At 45.2% G+C, this 20,588-nt stretch overlaps 1 protein-coding gene across 1 annotated transcript in view; it reads right to left on the bottom strand.

Annotated features, from left to right (window-relative positions):
- Positions 1-16,583, bottom strand: part of LOC139574657 (synaptopodin-like) — a 63,765-nt gene extending 47,182 nt beyond the window's left edge. Inside the window, exon 1 of the mRNA XM_071399420.1 lies at positions 16,348-16,583. The gene's annotated coding sequence lies outside the window, so the exon portion shown is untranslated. The remainder of the gene's footprint in view (positions 1-16,347) is intronic.
- Positions 16,584-20,588: the final 4,005 nt, after the last annotated feature.

Below are 20,588 nucleotides of genomic sequence, written 5' to 3'. Positions count from 1 at the left end.
AACCCCCAGTGTTCTCCTACAGGAGAAGGAAAGGTCAGGACATTAAGAGTTGGTAACATGAGGATAACCCCCAGTGTTCTCCTACAGGAGAAGGAAAGGTCAGGACATTAAGAGTTGGTAACATGAGGATAACCCCCAGTGTTCTCCTACAGGAGAAGGAAAGGTCAGGACATTAATAGTTGGTAACATGAGGATAACCCCCAGTGTTCTCCTACAGGAGAAGGAAAGGTCAGGACATTAAGAGTTGGTAACATGAGGATAACCCCCAGTGTTCTCCTACAGGAGAAGGAAAGGTCAGGACATTAAGAGTTGGTAACATGAGGATAACCCCCAGTGTTCTCCTACAGGAGAAGGAAAGGTCAGGACATTAAGAGTTGGTAACATGAGGATAACCCCCAGTGTTCTCCTACAGGAGAAGGAAAGGTCAGGACATTAAGAGATGGTAACATGAGGATAACCCCCAGTGTTCTCCTACAGGAGAAGGAAAGGTCAGGACATTAAGAGTTGGTAACATGAGGATAACCCCCAGTATTCTCCTACAGGAGAATGAAAGGTCAGGACATTAAGAGTTGGTAACATGAGGATAACCCCCAGTGTTCTCCTACAGGAGAAGGAAAGGTCAGGACATTAAGAGTTGGTAACATGAGGATAACCCCCAGTGTTCTCCTACAGGAGAAGGAAAGGTCAGGACATTAAGAGTTGGTAACATGAGGATAACCCCCAGTGTTCTCCTACAGGAGAAGGAAAGGTCAGGACATTAAGAGTTGGTAACATGAGGATAACCCCCAGTGTTCTCCTACAGGAGAAGGAAAGGTCAGGACATTAAGAGATGGTAACATGAGGATAACCCCCAGTGTTCTCCTACAGGAGAAGGAAAGGTCAGGACATTAAGAGTTGGTAACATGAGGATAACCCCCAGTGTTCTCCTACAGGAGAAGGAAAGGTCAGGACATTAAGAGTTGGTAACATGAGGATAACCCCCAGTGTTCTCCTACAGGAGAAGGAAAGGTCAGGACATTAAGAGTTGGTAACATGAGGATAACCCCCAGTGTTCTCCTACAGGAGAAGGAAAGGTCAGGACATTAAGAGTTGGTAACATGAGGATAACCCCCAGTGTTCTCCTACAGGAGAAGGAAAGGTCAGGACATTAATAGTTGGTAACATGAGGATAACCCCCAGTGTTCTCCTACAGGAGAAGGAAAGGTCAGGACATTAAGAGTTGGTAACATGAGGATAACCCCCAGTGTTCTCCTACAGGAGAAGGAAAGGTCAGGACATTAATAGTTGGTAACATGAGGATAACCCCCAGTGTTCTCCTACAGGAGAAGGAAAGGTCAGGACATTAAGAGTTGGTAACATGAGGATAACCCCCAGTGTTCTCCTACAGGAGAAGGAAAGGTCAGGACATTAAGAGATGGATGTCAGGAAATCTCAATAAATGACTAAAGCTCTTAGCTTTATCTCTACCTCGGGCCTGGTGGTGACAGGAGACATATTGTGTTGTATTGCACTCAGGAGCTGACAAGGTTAATGTGGATTAATGAATATATGCTTTATCTATACTCCAGTCTCAAGTGTTACAACTATCACCTGTCATGTCTCAGTCTTTAAAGGATTACATTAGACAATGAGGGTCATGTCTCAGTCTATAAAGGATTACATTAGACAAGGAGGGTCATGTCTCAGTCTATAAAGGATTACATTAGACAAGGAGGGTCATGTCTCAGTCTATAAAGGATTACATTAGACAAGGAGGGTCATGTTTCTCAACCAAATGTATTACAACACCCTGGGACTGTCTGTCTGTCTGTCTGTCTGTCTGTCTGTCTGTCTGTCTGTCTGTCTGTCTGTCTGCCTGCCTGCCTGCCTGCCTGCCTGCCTGCCTGCCTGTCTGTCTGTCTGTCTGTCTGTCTGTCTGTCTGTCTGTCTGTCTGTCTGTCTGTCTGTCTGTCTGTCTGTCTGTCTGTCTGTCTGTCTGTCATTATAACCCTGTGTTTGTGTGTCCCATCCCTGTTCAGACTTGTCTGTCCCCATTGCAATGGGGGTTCGCCTTGTTGTGTTCTTGAGTCACATTCAATGTGATAGTCAAGAGCTTAGTCACACAGACACAAAGAACCGTGTTGTTTGCGATGACTCCCTACAACCCCAAACACACACACACACACACACACACACACACACACACACACACACACACACACACACACACACACACACACACACACACACACACACACACCCTGGCACGCACGTCGTTTAGGCAGGTTACCTTAGTGTTCTTGTACACAGGCACTATGATGGTCTGCTTTAAACATGTTGGTATTACAAACTCGGACAGAGAGAGGTTGAAAATGTCAGTGAAGACACTTGCCAGTTGGTCAGCGCATGCTCGCAGTACACGTCCTGGTAATCCGCCTGGCCCTGCGGCCTTGTGAATGTTGACCCTTTTTAAAGGACTTACTCACATCGGCTGCGGAGAGCGTGATCACACAGTCTTCCAGAACAGCTGGTGCTCTCATGCATGTTTCAGTGTTATTTGCCTCGAAGCGAGCATAGAAGTAGTTTAGCTCGTCTGGTAAGCTCGTGTTACTGGGCAGCTCTCGGCTGGGCTTCCCTTTGTAGTCTGTAATGGTTTGCAAGCCCTGCCACATCCGACGAGGGTCAGAGCCAGTGTATTACGATTTTATCTTAGTCCTGTATTGATGCTTTGCCTGTTTGATGGTTCGTCAGAGGGCATAGCGGGATTTCTTATACGTTTCCGGGTTAGAGTCCCGCTCCATATAAGCGGCAGCTCTAGCCGTATGTACATATGGTCACTGTGGGGACGACGTCATCGATGCACTTATTGATGAAGCCAATGACTAATGTGTACTCCTCAATGCCATCGGAGGAATCCCGGAACATAGTCCAGTCTGTGCTAGCAAAACAGTCCTGTAGCTAAGCATTTGCTTCGTCTGACCACTTTTTAATTGATCTAGTTACTGGTGCTTCCTGCTTTAATTTTTGCCTGTAAGCAGTAGTCAGGAGGATAGAATTATGGTCAGATTTGCCAAATGGAGGATGAGGGAGACTTTGTATACTTTGTGTGGAGTAAAGGTGGCCTAGAATTGGTTGCACATTTGACATGCTGATAGAAATTTGGTCAAACTGATTTATGTTTCCCTGCGTTAAAGTCCCTGACCTATGGCTGAGCGTTTTCTTGTTTGCTTATGGTGGAATACAGGTCATTCAATGCTGTCTTAGTGCCAGCCTCTAACTGTGGTGGTATGTAAACAGCCACGAAAAATACAGACGAAAACTCTCTAGGTAGGTAGTGTTGTCTACAGCTTATCATGAAATACTCTACCTCAGACGAGCAATAGCTCGAGACATCCTTAGATATCGTGCACCAGCTATTATTTACAAAAATGCATAGTCTACCGCCCCTTGTCTTACCAGACGCCGTTTATCTGTACTGCCACTACAGTGTATAACCAGCCAGCTGTATGTTGATATTGTCGTCTTTCAGCCACCACTCCATGAAACATAAGATACTACAGTTTTGAATGTCCCATTGGTAGTTTGATCTTCTGCGTAGGTCATCTATTTTATTGTCCAAAGATTGCACGTTTGCTAGCAGAATTGAAGGAAGTGGGGGTTTATTCAATAGCCTATGAATTCTCAGAAGGCAGCCCGCAATCCAGCCCCTTTTTCTCCGCCTCCTCTTCACACAAATCACGGAGATCTGGGCCTGTTCCTGACACAGCAGCATATCATTTGTGTCGGCCTCATCAGACTCGTTAAAGGAAAAAAAGGTTTCTGCCAGTCTGTGGTGAGTAATCGCAGTCCTGATGTCCAGAAGTTATTTTCAGTCATAAGAGACGGTAGCGGCAACATTATGTACAAAATAAGTTAAAAAATAAGTTACAAACAACACAAATGAACAAACAAAAAAACACAATCGGTTGGCTTATGTTATCATGTGTGTGTATGCATGTGTCTATGTTTGTGTTGCTTCACAGTCCCCGCTGTTCCAAATGATCTGTTTTTTATTTTATTTTTTATTTGATCAGTTCATCAGTTATCTGATGTGGAATAGAGTTCCATGTAGTCATGGCTCTATGTAGTACTGTGCACCTCCCATAGTCTCTTCTGGACTTGGGGACTGTGAAGAGACCTCTGGTGGCATGTCTTGTGGGGTATGTATGGGTGTCTGAGCTGTGTGCTAGTCGTTTAAACAGACCTCTGGTGGCATGTCTTGTGGGGTATGCATGGGTGTCTGAGCTGTGTACTAGTCGTTTAAACAGACCTCTGGTGGCATGTCTTGTGGGGTATGCATGGGTGTCTGAGCTGTGTGCTAGTAGTTTAAACAGACCTCTGGTGGCATGTCTTGTGGGGTATGCATGGGTGTCTGAGCTGTGTGCTAGTAGTTTAAACAGACCTCTGGTGGCATGTCTTGTGGGGTATGCATGGGTGTCTGAGCTGTGTGCTAGTAGTTTAAACAGACCTCTGGTGGCATGTCTTGTGGGGTATGTATGGGTGTCTGAGCTGTTTGCTAGTAGTTTAGACAGACAACTCGGTGCTTTCAGCATGTCAACACTTCTTACAGAAACAAGTAGTGATGAAGTCGATCTTTCCTCCACTTTGGGCCATGAGAGATTGACATGCATATTATTCATGTTTGCTCTCTGTGTACATCCAAGGGCCAGTCATGCTGCCCTGTTTTGATCCAATTGCAATTTTCCGAACTCCCTCTGTGGCACCTGGACACACGACTGAACAGAAGTCCACGTGCGACAAAACTAGGGCCTGTAGGACCTGCCTTGTTGATAGTGTTGTTAAGAAGGCAGAGCAGAGCTTTATTATGGACAGACTTCTCCCCATCTTAGCTACTGTTATATGTTTTGACCATGACAGTTTACAATCCAGGGTGACTCCAAGCAGTTAATTCACCTCAACTTGTACAATTTCCACATTATTTATTGCAATATTTAGTTGAGGTTTAGGGTTTAGGGAATGATTTGTCCCAAATATAATGCTTTTAAGTTTTAGACATTTTTAGGAGTAACCTATTCCTTGCAACCCATTCTGAAGCTAACTGCAGCTCTTTGTTAAGTGTTTCAGTTGCTGTAGTAGCTGACGTGTATAGTGTTGAGTCATCCGCATACATAGACACACTGGCTTTCCTCAAAGCCAGTGGCATGTCATTAGATAAGATTAAAAAAGTAAGGAGCCGAGACAGCTGCCCTGGGGAATTCCTAATTCTAACTGGATTATGTTGGAGAGACTTCCATTAAAGAACACACTTTGTGTTCTGTTACACAGCTAACTCTTTATCCACAATATAGTCGGAGGTGTAAATCCATAACACATGCGTTTTTCAAGCAGCAGAATATGATTGATAATGTCAAAAGCCGCACTGAAGTCTAACAAAACAGCCCCCACAATCATTTTATCATAAATTTCTCTCAGCCAATCATCAGTCATTTGTGTAAGTGCTGTGCTTGTTGAATGTCCTTCCCTATAAGCGTGCTGAAAGTCTGTTGTCAATTTGTTTACTGTGAAATAGCATTGTATCTGGTCAAACACCATTTATTTCAAAAGTTTACTAAGGGTTGGTAACAGGCTGATTGGTCGACTATTGAGCCAGTAGATGGGTCTTTACTAAGGTAGTGGAATGACTTTAGCTTCCCTCCAGGGCTGAGGGCACACACTCTCTAGTAGGCTTAAATTGAAGATATGGTAAATAGGAGAGGCAATATATTCCGCTATTATCCTCAGTAATTTTCCATCCAGGTTTTCAGACCGCGGTGGATTGTCATTGTTGATAGACAACAACAACAAAAAATGCACCTCTTCCACACTCACTTTATGGAATTCAAATGTACCATTATTGTCCTTGATCAAAGTATCTACAAAATATTACCCAATGCTCCACGTTCAAATAAAGTGGTCTGCCCAGCGGGTACCTGATGTGTCAGTACTGAGGCCAATATGAGAAGAGGAAGAAGGATTTTATTGTTTAGACACAATGGCTGCTTAACAAATTGCACATAATTCCCTATATAGTGCACTACTTGCACTACTTTTGACCAGGACCCATAGTAGTGCACTACAGTGTACGGGGTGGCATTAGGGACACGTGTAATGACAAGAGCTCTCTTTGATTCCTATTGATGTGTTAACGGAGGGAGGACAGACATACACTACATGACCCAAAGAACATCTCATTCCAAAAATGATGAGCATTAATATGGAGTTGATCCTCCGCCCTTTACTGCTATAACAGCCTCCACTCCTCTGGGAAGGTTTTCTACTAGATGTTGGAACATTGCTGTGGGGACTTCCTTCCATTCAGCCACAAGAGCAGTGAGGTCGGGCGATCAGGCCTGGCTCGCAGATGGCTTTCCAATTCATCCAAAGGTGTCGATGGGGTTGAGGTCAGGGCTCTGTGCAGGCCAGTCAAGTTCTCCCACACCGATCTTGACAAGCCATTTCTGTATGGATCTCACTTTGTGCACGGGAGCATTGTCATGCTGAAACAGGAAAGGTCCTTCCCCAAATTGTTGGAAGCACAGAATCATCTAGAATGTCATTGCTGTAGCATTAAGATTTCCCTTCACTAGAACTAAGGGGCCCAAACCATGAAAAACAGCACCAGACCATTATTCCTCCTCCACCAAACTTTACAGTTGGCACTATGCATTGGGGCAGGTAGCGTTCTCCTGGCATCCACCAAACCCAGATTCGTTCGTTGGACTACCAGATGGTGAAACGTGATTCGTCACTCCAGAGTCCAATCGCGGCGAGCTTTCACCACTCCAGCCGACGCTTGGCATTACCTATGGAGATCTTAGGATTGTGTGCGGCTGCTCGGCCATGGAAACCCATTTCATGAAGCTCCAGACGTACAGTTCTCGTGCTGAAGTTGCTTTCCAGATGCAGTTTAGAACTCGGTAGTGAGTGTTACAACTGAGGACAGACGATTGTTACGCACTTCGCACTCTGTGGCTCCGTTCTGTGAGCTTGTGTGGCCTACCACTTTGCGGCTGAGCCGTTGTTGTTCCTAGACGTTTCCACTTCACAATAACAGCACTTACAGTTGCAGCAGGGCAGTTGATTTGACGATCTGACTTGTTGGAAAGGTGGCATCCTATGACGGTACCATGTTGAAATTCACTGAGCTATTCAGTGAAGCCATTCTACTGGCATTGTTTGTCTATGGAGATTGCATGGCTATTGCGCTCGATTTTATACACCGAATCCACTCATTTGAAGGGGTGTCCACATACTTTTGAATATATAGTGTATGCTCACATCAATCTGGTTTATCGTTGTTTAGATTTGTCAACGTCATTTTGAGGTTAACATGTTTTATTTTATACATGATTGGGTGTGTATTATTCTGTGTACTGCACACCATCATTCTGACAGATTAAATCACTACTAAGTTTGAGATTTGGATGTTGACTACAGTTGAGTATATGTCAACATGTTCACATCAAGTTGATGTTTACAATCTTGGATCTACAAAGTGGCGACCATCTTCCGTTGAGGACATTTGTTGGAAGAACGTCTAGAATTCGGGTTCTGATTAAAATCTTTTAATGTAAAATCTGTAAAACTTTGTTCACCACAAGACTGTAAACATGTGTTGGAGCTGGAGTTCTTCAGACTGACATGACATCACTGGGAAAGCACTGAGTTACTAAATCTGGCAGGCAAAAATCAGCAGGATGTTGAATTGTCTTAATATATCATTGAAAATCCCCAAACCACACGACCCCTTCACAATTTAACCAATTTCAGACAGCTTTATAATGCAAAAAAAAAAAAACATCAGCTAGACGTCACAAATATCTTACTATTTATCAAATCCCGGACTACACTACCTCTGTCTGTCTGTATTCACAACTACCACGAACAAACAGCCACCCGGACTACACTACCTCTGTCTGTCTGTATTCACAACTACCACGAACAAACAGCCACCTGGACTACACTACCTCTGTCTGTCTGTCTGTATTCACAACTACCACGAACAAACAGCCACCTGGACTACACTACCTCTGTCTGTCTGTCTGTATTCACAACTACCACGAACAAACAGCCACCTGGACTACACTACCTCTGTCTGTCTGTCTGTATTCACAACTACCACGAACAAACCGCCACCCGGACTACTTGCATTGACCCCCCCCTCTCTCTCTCTTTTTTTTACGCTGCTGCTACTCTCTGTTAGTTATCTATGCATAGTCACTTTACCCTTACCTACAGTACAGTATATATTACCTCAATTACCTCGACTAACCTGTACCCCCTCACATTGACTCGGTACCGGTACCCCCTGTATATAGCATCATTATTCTTTCTTTACTTTAGTTTATTTAGTCAATATTTTCTTAACTCTTATTTATCTTAAAACTCCATTGTTGATTAAGGGCTTGTAAAGTAAGCATTTCCCGGTAAGGTCTACACCTGTTGTAAGGTCTACACCTGTGACAAATAACATTTGATTTGAACCTTACAGTGAAATCACTGGAAAAGCTTGAGAGAAAGTCTGGCACAGCAGAAAACAACATCAAAACGTCTCAATATATACATCCCTCAAATCCTGAACTCTCTGTGTTTCTCCTGATTCGTAACTTCATAATCCAGATGATTTCAGCAGAAAATAAAAAATAACCTTAAAACTCTGAACTCCACAACATCTGTTTTGTGTCCGTAATTCCAACATTCATAACGACCAAATAAATCCACAGTCATGCTGCTTGGATGTATTCCACAAACATCAACATGTCTTAATATATTTCTAGTCAGAACTACCAGCGAATCCACCAGCAATCTAGTTGTGGGTAGTCTCTCATGCAGGAGATTTGGTTCTGGGTTCTGACATTAGGTTTTGGATGTGAGTTAAGGTGTAATTGTGGATTTTGAAGCTCAGGAATATTTCGCTACCCAACTCTGACCCCATCACCTCCTGACCCCATTGCCCCCTGACCCCATCACCCCCTGATCCCATCACCCCCTGACCCCATTCACCCCCTGACCCCATCACCCCCTGACCTCATCTTTCCCTGACCCCATCGCCCCCTGAACCCATTGCCCCCTGACCCCATCACCCCCTGACCCCATCACTCCCTGACTCCATCATCCCCTGACCCCATCGCCCCCTGACCCCATCGCCCCCTGAACCCATCACACCCTGACCCCATCGCCCCCTGACCCCATCACCCCCTGACCCTTATCACCTCCTGACCCCATCGCCCCCTGACCCCATCGCCCCCTGACCCCATCGCCCCCTGACCCCATCGCCCCCTGACCCCATCGTCCCCTGACCCCATCGCCCCCTGATCCCATCGCCCCCTGACCCCATCGCCCCCTGACCCCATCGTCCCCTGACCCCATCGCCCCCTGACCCCATCGCCCCCTGACCCCATCACCCCCTGACCCATCACCCCCTGAACCCATCGCCCCCTGACCCCATCGCCCCCTGACCCCATCACCGGCAACCCCCGATCCCCTTCGGACGCAGCCGAAGCACCTGCCCACAGGTGCGTCATGTGGCCTTGCCAAACGGGGAAAGGGAGGGTGGAGCTAGTTGGGCGCAACCCAGTTCAATAAAGATTAAATAAAATACAAAATAAAACTAATAAAGATCTGGGGATATAATTTACAGCGTCTGTCCCCTCAGGCTGCGTGGGAGTGTAATCACATGTTTCCTGTATGCCTCCACCCTATGATGAATATACAGTCCTGTCCTACAGTTCACCTGTCTGTCAGCTTCCCCTTACAGTACTGTCCTACAGTTTACCTGTCCTACAGTTTACCTGTCCTACAGTTCACCTGTCTGTCAGCCTCCCCTGTCCTACAGGTCACCTGTCTGTCTATCAGCTTCCCCTTACAGTACTTGCTTTGTCATAGCTGTCTTGTTCCTCCGCAGCAGACATGTGGTGAGCAATATGTTTGGACCATCGAATCACAATAAACTCCCAGTACCGAATCACAATAAACTCCCAGTACCGAATCACAATAAACTCCCAGTACCGAATCACAATAAACTCCCAGTACCGAATCACAATAAACTCCCAGTACCGAATCACAATAAACTCCCAGTACCGAATCACAATAAACTCCCAGTACCGAATCACAATAAACTCCCAGTACCGAATCACAATAAACTCCCAGTACCGAATCACAATAAACTCCCAGTACCGAATCACAATAAACTCCCAGTACCGAATCACAATAAACTCCCAGTACCGAATCACAATAAACTCCCAGTACCGAATCACAATAAACTCCCAGTACCGAATCACAATAAACTCCCAGTACCGAATCACAATAAACTCCCAGTACCGAATCACAATAAACTCCCAGTACCGAATCACAATAAACTCCCAGTACCGAATCACAATAAACTCCCAGTACCGAATCACAATAAACTCCCAGTACCGAATCACAATAAACTCCCAGTACCGAATCACAATAAACTCCCAGTACCGAATCACAATAAACTCCCAGTACCGAATCACAATAAACTCCCAGTACCGAATCACAATAAACTCCCAGTACCGAATCACAATAAACTCCCAGTACCGAATCACAATAAACTCCCAGTACCGAATCACAATAAACTCCCAGTACCGAATCACAATAAACTCCCAGTACCGAATCACAATAAACTCCCAGTACCGAATCACAATAAACTCCCAGTACCGAATCACAATAAACTCCCAGTACCGAATCACAATAAACTCCCAGTACCGAATCACAATAGATATAGAATTGTGAGAATCGTGAGAATCGCAATACATATCGGAAACGGCAGCTAAGTATCGTGATGATATCATATCTTGACGTCCCTGGCAATTCCCAGCCTCAGTAAATGTCCCATATATCAGTTCCTCCTTCTGATGGATATACCGTGTACTGTTCCATACAGTAATTACTGTAATGGGAGATGTTGCATGTCAGCTTTGGTATGAGAGTATTATCCCTCATATATCCCATACCTTAACTCCACCTAATACGATATGATATTCTGATGAAATATATACTGCCATACACTACTGTCTTCAGTATATATGTATAAACCCCTCCCTGCAGTACCCACTCTATGTAGTACCCACTCTATGTAGGACCCACTCTATGTAGGACCCACTCTAGTACCCACTCTAGTACCCACTCTATGCAGTACCCACTCTATGTAGTACCCACTCTAGTACCCACTCTATGCAGTACCCACTCTATGTAGTACCCACTCTAAGTAGTACCCACTCTATGTAATACCCACTCTATGTAGTACCCACTCTATGTAGTACCCACTCTATGTAGTACCCACTCTAATACCCACTCTATGTAGTACCCACTCTATGTAGGACCCACTCTATGTAGGACCCACTCTAGTACCCACTCTAGTACCCACTCTATGTAGTACCCACTCTATGTAGTACCTACTCTATGTAGTACCCACTCTAGTACCCACTCTATCTAGTACCCACTCTATGTAGTACCCACTCTATGTAGTACCCACTCTATGTAGGACCCACTCTATGTAGGACCCACTCTAGTACCCACTCTAGTACCCACTCTATGTAGTACCCACTCTATGTAGTACCTACTCTATGTAGTACCCACTCTAGTACCCACTCTATCTAGTACCCACTCTATGTAGTACCCACTCTAGTACCCACTCTATGTAGTACCCACTCTATGTTGTACCTACTCTATGTAGTACCCACTCTAGTACCCACTCTATGTAGGACCCACTCTATGTAGTACCTACTCTATGTAGTACCCACTCTAGTACCCACTCTAGTACCCACTCTATGTAGTACCTACTCTATGTAGTACCCACTCTAGTAGCCACTCTATGTAGTACCCACTCTATGTAGTACCCACTCTATGTAGTACCCACTCTATGTAGTACCCACTCTATGTAGTACCCACTCTAAGTAGTACCCACTCTATGTAGTACCCACTCTATGTAGTACCCACTCTATGCAGTACCCACTCTATGTAGTACCCACTCTAGTACCCACTCTATGTAGTACCCACTCTATGTAGTACCCACTCTAGTAGCCACTCTAGTACCCACTCTATGTAGTACCCACTCTAGTACCCACTCTATGTAGTACCCACTCTAGTACCCACTCTATGTAGTACCCAGTCTATGCAGTACCCACTCTAGTACCCACTCTATGTAGTACCCACTCTATGTAGTACCCACTCTAGTACCCACTCTATGTAGTACCCACTCTAGTACCCACTCTATGTAGGACCCACTCTATGTAGTACCTACTCTATGTAGTACCCACTCTAGTACCCACTCTAGTACCCACTCTATGTAGTACCTACTCTATGTAGTACCCACTCTAGTAGCCACTCTATGTAGTACCCACTCTATGCAGTACCCACTCTATGTAGTACCCACTCTATGTAGTACCCACTCTAGTACCCACTCTATGTAGTACCCACTCTATGTAGTACCCACTCTATGTAGTACCCACTCTATGTAGTACCCACTCTATGTAGTACCCACTCTATGCAGTACCCACTCTATGTAGTACCCACTCTAGTACCCACTCTATGTAGTACCCACTCTATGTAGTACCCACTCTAGTAGCCACTCTAGTACCCACTCTATGTAGTACCCACTCTAGTACCCACTCTATGTAGTACCCACTCTAGTACCCACTCTATGTAGTACCCAGTCTATGCAGTACCCACTCTAGTACCCACTCTATGTAGTACCCACTCTATGTAGTACCCACTCTAGTACCCACTCTATGTAATACCCACTCTAGTACCCACTCTATGTAGTACCCACTCTAGTACCCACTCTATGTAGTACCCACTCTATGTAGTACCCACTCTAGTACCCACTCTATGTAGTACCCACTCTATGTAGTACCCACTCTAGTACCCACTCTATGTAGTACCCACTCTATGTAGTACCCACTCTAGTACCCACTCTATGTAGTACCCACTCTAGTACCCACTCTATGTAGTACCCACTCTATGTAGTACCCACTCTATGTAGTACCCACTCTAGTACCCACTCTATGTAGTACCCACTCTATGTAGTACCCACTCTATGTAGTACCCACTCTAGTAGCCACTCTAGTACCCACTCTATGTAGTACCCACTCTAGTACCCACTCTATGTAGTACCCACTCTAGTACCCACTCTATGTAGTACCCAGTCTATGCAGTACCCACTCTAGTACCCACTCTATGTAGTACCCACTCTATGTAGTACCCACTCTAGTACCCACTCTATGTAGTACCCACTCTATGTAGTACCCACTCTATGTAGTACCCACTCTAGTACCCACTCTATGTAGTACCCACTCTATGCAGTACCCACTCTATGTAGTACCCACTCTATGTAGTACCCACTCTATGTAGTACCCACTCTAGTACCCACTCTATGTAGTACCCACTCTATGTAGTACCCACTCTATGTAGTACCCACTCTATGTAATACCCACTCTAGTACCCACTCTATGTAGTACCCACTCTAAGTAGTACCCAGTCTATGTAGTACCCACTCTATGTAGTACCCAGTCTATGTAGTACCCACTCTAGTACCCACTCTATGTAGTACCCACTCTATGTAGTACCCACTCTATGTAGTACCCACTCTAAGTAGTACCCACTCTATGTAGTACCCACTCTATGTAGTACCCACTCTATGTAGTACCCACTCTAAGTAGTACCCACTCTATGTAGTACCCACTCTAAGTAGTACCCACTCTATGCAGTAATAGGAGGATGTGAGTATGAATGTCAGGTGAGTGAGAGAGAGCATTCCTGAGAGGATTTCAAGTGTATCCGTTACCTATCCCATAATATTCAGGCTGGTACGGACCATGACTGACATGTTGCCATGACGATCCCCTTTGGGCTGTAGAACCGACAATGTGTTGTTAATCTCAAAGCCTACCCACATATCCATTACAGTTTGCATGCAGTACATTAACCGTTCAGGCATAAACACACACACACACACACACACACACACACACACACACACACACACACACACACACACACACACACACACACACACACACACACACACACACACACACACACACACACACACACACACACACACACACACACACACACACAGTGCACAGGTTTAGCAGGCTCTGTTCCGCTCTCTCCTGTTCAGGCAAAGGACCATTCAACGACCTCCCAAATAATTGTGGGTTTTGCTCCAAAATTGGCATTCCTGCTTTATAATTCATCTTTTGAAGAGGAGGGAGGAGGAGGGGGGGGGGGGGGAGGGGGGGGGAGGGAGACAGTGATAGCTCCGACCGCGGCATGCCTTGGCTTGTGTTGGAGGTGATGACTGACAATCAAAACAACGTCAGTCACAGACTTCAATGAAATGGTTCTTTTTCTCCCTCTCTCTCTCTCTCTCTCTCTCTCTCTCTCTCTCTCTCTCTCTCTCTCTCTCTCTCTCTCTCTCTCTCTCTCTCTCTCTCTCTCTCTCTCTCTCTCTCTCTCTCTCTCTCTCTCTCTCTCTCTCTCTCTCCCTCTCCCCTCTCTCCTCTCTCCTCTGTCTGGTTTCATCTCCTATATCATGTGAGAGTAAATCTTGTAATTAAGTGTGTGACGTGTGCAGCAGGGCCACACTGGTAACTGCAGGTGTTCAAGATAAACAGATTACCTACAATGGGTGTGTAAAACCCAACATGGCATGCCAAGAGTTCGTTCCATCCAAAAACTCTTAGAAGCTTGAATAAAACACTTAAAAGTTAAAAGCTTCAGAGAACGGAGGTGCTGAAATATGCAGTGTAATTTTGCCAAAAAAACTGTGTGTATGTGGATGGTCAGCAGTCTGAAACAACAAAACCAAGTCATTACGTTTTCTTCAAAACAAAAACACTCCATTAGCTGGTTATTAAAAGTTATGTAAAATACACTACATTCCCAAGACATCTCGTGGTTAGAGCGTTGGGCCAGTAACCGAAAGGTTGCTGGATCGAATCCCCGAGCTGACAAGGTAAAAAATATGTCGTTCTGCCCCTTGAACAAGGCAGTTAACCCAGTGTTCCCCGGGCGCCGAAGACGTGGATGTCGATTAAGGCAGCCCCCCCCCCCTCTCGCACCTCTCTGATTCAGAGGGGTTGGGTTAAATGCAGAAGACACATTTCAGTTGAAGGCATTCAGTTGTACAACTGACTAGGTATCCCCCTCTCCCCTTTCCCTTTCAATACAGTTTACTGAATAAATTAGTTGTGTTACACCGACTCGTGTCGAATTCACGCAACGTCATGAATAAGTTGCGTCTCTACTAAATCATTTATTTAGTAACATACGGCAAAACAAAGGACTGTTATTTCCTCTCATAAACCATTATGCTGGTCCTCACCTGCTGTATTATAGGAAGGTAAGACAATACAGTCTCCAGCTAGCTAGCCCTTCATCTGATACATCATCTAACGTTACACTACACCGCTGCTCTAAGTCCCTAACCAGAGCGGGCCACATCAAGACTCCACACAGTCACAGTCAAGACAATACACCGCTGCTCTAAGTACCTAACCAGGGCTGGCCATATCAAGACTCCACACAGTCAAGACAATAGGCCGCTGCTCTAAGTACCTAACCAGGGCTGGCCATATCAAGACTCCACACAGTCAAGACAATAGACCGCTGCTCTAAGTCCCTAACCAGGGCTGGCCATATCAAGACTCCACATCAAGACTCCACACAGTCAAGACAATAGACCGCTGCTCTAAGTCCCTAACCAGGGCGGGCCATATCAAGACTCCACACAGTCACAGTCAAGACAATAGACCGCTGCTCTAAGTCCCTAACCAGGGCGGGCCATATCAAGACTCCACACAGTCAAGACAATAGACCGCTGCTCTAAGTCCCTAACCAGGGCTGGCCACATCAAGGCTCCACACAGTCACAGTCAAGACAATAGGCTAGTCTATCAGTGACAGCTGTAGCTGACCACAGTGCTAATGTAACCACCAGCTAACCAGCCCCCTCTGCAAGCTTGCAGACTACAGCCTGCACAAAGGGAAAGTGACAAAACAGCAAGCGACAGATGTTAGTCATCGGATAGTTCAAAAGTTGACATTTCAAAGTTCATGTTTCCCCCATTTTGTTTTTACCCTTGTAGTCCCATGCACTCTGTCCATTCCCCCCCTCAGAGAGATACTCTAACAACTGACAGATCATCATAATTGACTATAAGTAAAACTCAAAGTACAAGTCCACATGCAGCAAAACGTCACTGTGCCAAAAAGTCTAATCTAAGCGTTACAAACTGATTGTAGAACATTCCTGTATAACAGATAGCAGCTGTACAGTAGTTGTATGGTGGTCACAGCTCACCTGTACTCCGGTGGGTCTGTGTGTGTGCGAGGCTCACGGCTAGTTTGTACTGCCCCTTTCAGCTCCTCAGAGTTCCCCCTTCTTCCTCTCTCTGGGACGGACTCTCTCTCTCTCTCTCTCTCCCTCTCACTCTCTCTCTTTCTCTCTGAGTAGAACTCTCTCTCTCTTTCTCCCTCTCACTCTCTCTCTCTCTCTCTTTCTCCCTCTCTATCTCGCTCTACTCTCTCTGAGTAGGACTCTCTCTATTCCCCCCACCCTCCCCCCTCTCTCTCTCGCTCTCTTTCTCTCTGAGTAGGACTCTCTCCTTGAGCAGGACTCTCTCTTCTCTCTCTCTCTCTCTCTCTCTCTCTCTCTCTCTCTCTCTCTCTCTCTCTCTCTCTCTCTCTCTCTCTCTCTCTCTCTCTCTCTCTCTCTCTCTCTCTCTCTCTCTCTCTCTCTCTCTCTCTCCTCCCGCTCCCTCGATTGAATCAGACAGAGAGGAAAGAGAGGGGTGAGAGGAGGGGGGGAGTAGTCGTACTTGGAGCACAGTAGGCTCTTTGTCTGGCCTCCTGTTCATATGGTTTCCTTCAAGCTTGCATACTGAACACATTATGCCATCATATATTTTCATATTCAACACAGGGATGTATGGGGGGAGATCTAAGAGGAAACCCCCTCTCCTCTCTTCATCCCCGCATGTCTTCTCTTTCAACTCCTCTCTCTCTCCATCCCCCCAATTTTCTCTTTTTCAACCCCGTTTTTCCCCTCCATGAAGCTCAAGGACATAGTCCACAGGACAGAAGAACCTTACAGATGTAGATCAGGAGACAGACATAGTCCACAGGACAGAAGGACCTTACAGATTTAGATCAGGAGACAGACATAGTCCACAGGACAGAAGAACCTTACAGATGTAGATCAGGAGACAGACATAGTCCACAGGACAGAAGGACCTTACAGATTTAGATCAGGAGACAGACATAGTCCACAGGACAGAAGGACCTTACAGATTTAGATCAGGAGACAGACATAGTCCACAGGACTCATGGCCTGGGTCTGAAATGGTACCCTGTAGTGCACTACTATTGACCAGGGCCTTTTGTCGAGAACAGGGTGTTATTTGGGACGCAGGCATGGTCAGTAAAACACGAGAAGGTTTAGCTGAATATTGAGAAGAGGACAGTAATTCATAGTTAGTTATACATGAGAAGGGATAGCTGAATATTGAGAAGAGGACAGTAATTCATAGTTAGTTATACATGAGAAGGTTTAGCTGAATATTGAGAAGAGGACAGTAATTCATAGTTAGTTATACATGAGAAGGTTTAGCTGAATATTGAGAAGAGGACAGTAATTCATAGTTAGTTATACATGAGAAGGTTTAGCTGAATATTGAGAAGAGGACTGTAATTGATAGTTAGTTATACATGAGAAGGGATAGCTGAATGTTGAGAGGACAGTAATTCATAGTTAGTTATACATGAGAAGGGATAGCTGAATGTTGAGAAGACAGTAAATCAGACTGGTCTCTTCTAATATTTAGTCATCTCTCTCTCTCTCTCTCTCTCTCGCTGTGTCCTAGCCTGGTTCCAGATCTTTGTGCTCTCTTGCTGACTTCTATGGTCAAAGGTCTGTAACCAAGCTATAGCTCACTGTCACAGAGCTAAGATTTACACAGAGATGTAACCACTTCAAAGTGCCACAGAGAACATTAGCAATCAACTTGTGATGTATTGTGGAGTATCCCACTGCTACATTGTGGTAGAGGAAAATGTATGGGACATTCAAAGATGTCAGCATTATTTACAAACGACACAAAACATATCCTGACCCTTAGACTCGTCGTCTTCTTTTACCCTGTGTTGCTTTGCACCAGGCTGTGAAATATGACAGCCTCTTTGAAATACTGTGAAACCAAGGCCTTTCATACAGACTACAGTGGACACCATTGGACAGTGGGCTTGGTCTCTTTTGAGGCCAAGGTGTGAGAGTACAATGGGCGTAACTCTGAACCATGCTCACACGATGAGTAACATTGACTTCACTCCTGAATACTTGGGTTAGCTTCCCAAGCTAATGTCTAGGATTTAGCTCAGCGGGCCAACACAGTCTTGTGGTGCGCAAGAGACTGAGGTTTGAACCTAGTCATTCAGATAACAGTAGACGTGGGAAAGTAGGGAACTCATTTGGCAGAAATACTCTGGATAAAGGGCTCCAAAAGGTTTCTTCAGCTGTCCCGATAGAAGAACCCTTTTGGGTTCCAGGTAGAACCTTTTTTGGTTACAAGTAGAACCCTTTTTGGTTCCAGGTAGAACCTTTTTTGGCTCCGGGTAGAACCCTTTTTTGGTTACAAGTAGAACCCTTTTGGGTTCCAGGTAGAACCTTTTTTGGTTCCAGGTAGAACCTTTTTTGGCTCCGGGTAGAGCCTATTTTGGTTACAAGTAGAACCCTTTTGGGTTCCAGGTAGAACCTTTTTTGGTTCCAGGTAGAACCTTTTTTGGCCCCGGGTAGAACCTTTTTTGGTTACAAGTAGAACCCTTTTGGGTTCCAGGTAGAACCTTTTTTGGTTCCAGGTAGAACCTTTTTTGGTTACAAGTAGAACCCTTTTGGGTTCCAGGTAGAACCCTTTGTGGAAAGGGTTTTACATGGAACCGGAAAGGGTTGCACCTTGAAAGCAAAAGGGTTTTTACCTTGAACCAAAATTTGTTCTTCAACGCTTTCTCATATGGGGACAGCCGAAAAACCCTTTTAGGTTCTAGATACAGTAGCACCTTTTTTCTGAATGTACATTTATCCAGGATTACATGGGCTGTAGTCATTTCTTAATGGACAGTTCAACATTTACTTGGTTTGGGGGGTACTGGTCCAACTCAAGAAAAATGCACCCCCCCCCCTCCCCAAACGAAAAGAAAATATTTTCACGTCTCTTTCCATTAATCGAATGGCTGTTACACAGTTTGGATATTGGAATTATATTACAGTGTAGTGGATGAACACTCGCAGAGAGCCTACAGACTTTTGAAGTAGCTTTATATATTATCAGATTAATTAAAACATGGTGACGAGTTGTGTTTATTACACACATAAAAGGTAATACGTTTTTTTTTTTTAAGTGACAAATATTTAGACTAAATTGAAGCAATACGTTCTAGGAATAGCTGCTCGGATCGGGAAAAGGAGGCAGAACGTATGTTAAGTTTTCCTGAATAACCGGGCCTGCTGGGAACAGAGGCCTATGTGGCCGCAGGATGAATTGGGAGAACGATGATCTGTAACAGACGACACATCAGGCCTGCTACTGTGTCTTTCTAGAGATCTGACCGGAGTGAAACATTCAACATTCTTTTGCATTCATTATTATTCAAATGACATTTTTTTCACTGCAGTTTACAGCCTAGACAGGAATTGTGCTCAATTGTACTCAATTAAAATCTGTCGTTCTGCCCCCTGACCAAGACAGTTAACCCAATGTTCCTAGGCCGTCATTGTAAATAAGAATTTGTTCTTAACTGACTTGCCTAGTTAAATAAAGGTTAAACATTTAAAAAATAAAATAAAAATGGTACTCACTTGAAAACAATAATGCCAGTAATTATTCATTGAATTGTGGTGTTGTAGCTAGTGTACGTAGGATCATGTTATTGTCCCTAAACCAGATCAATAGGGGAGCTTTGTGAGCTGCGTTTCTTCACTGTTCTTTAATGCATAATGATGCACCTGGCCTCTCCGCTGCACCTGGCCTCTCCGCTGCACCTGGCCTCTCCGCTGCACCTGGCCTCTCCGCTGCACCTGGCCTCTCCGCTGCACCTGGCCTCTCCGTCGCACCTGGCCTCTCCGCTGCACCTGGCCTCTCCGCCGCACCTGGCCTCTCCGCCGCACCTGGCCTCTCCGCTGCCTATCAGCTATTTATATTGAAAAATGGTGCAGATTTGAACTATTTTATGTGTGGTATGATTTGATTACTGTTTTCAAACAGCACTTTTTAAAAGCCAAATGAAATTAGAGCACAACTCCCTCCCTCTCTCCACCCAACTCCCTCCATACCTCCCTCACTCCCTCTCCCCAGCCAATTCCCTCCGTACCTCCCTCCCTCTTCCCACCCAACTCCCTCCATACCTCCCTCCCTCTCCCACCCAACTCCCTCCATACCTCCCTCCCTCTCCCACCCAACTCCCTCCATACCTCCCTCCCTCTCCCACCCAACTCCCTCCATACCTCCCTCCCTCTCCCACCCAACTCCCTCCATACCTCCCTCCCTCTCC

The sequence above is a fragment of the Salvelinus alpinus genome, chromosome 4 (assembly GCF_045679555.1).
Source record: "Salvelinus alpinus chromosome 4, SLU_Salpinus.1, whole genome shotgun sequence".
In the NCBI taxonomy this organism is placed as follows: domain Eukaryota; kingdom Metazoa; phylum Chordata; class Actinopteri; order Salmoniformes; family Salmonidae; genus Salvelinus; species Salvelinus alpinus.
The sequence above is the reverse complement of the archived record's forward strand: the minus strand, read 5'-3'. Positions and strand labels throughout refer to the sequence as shown.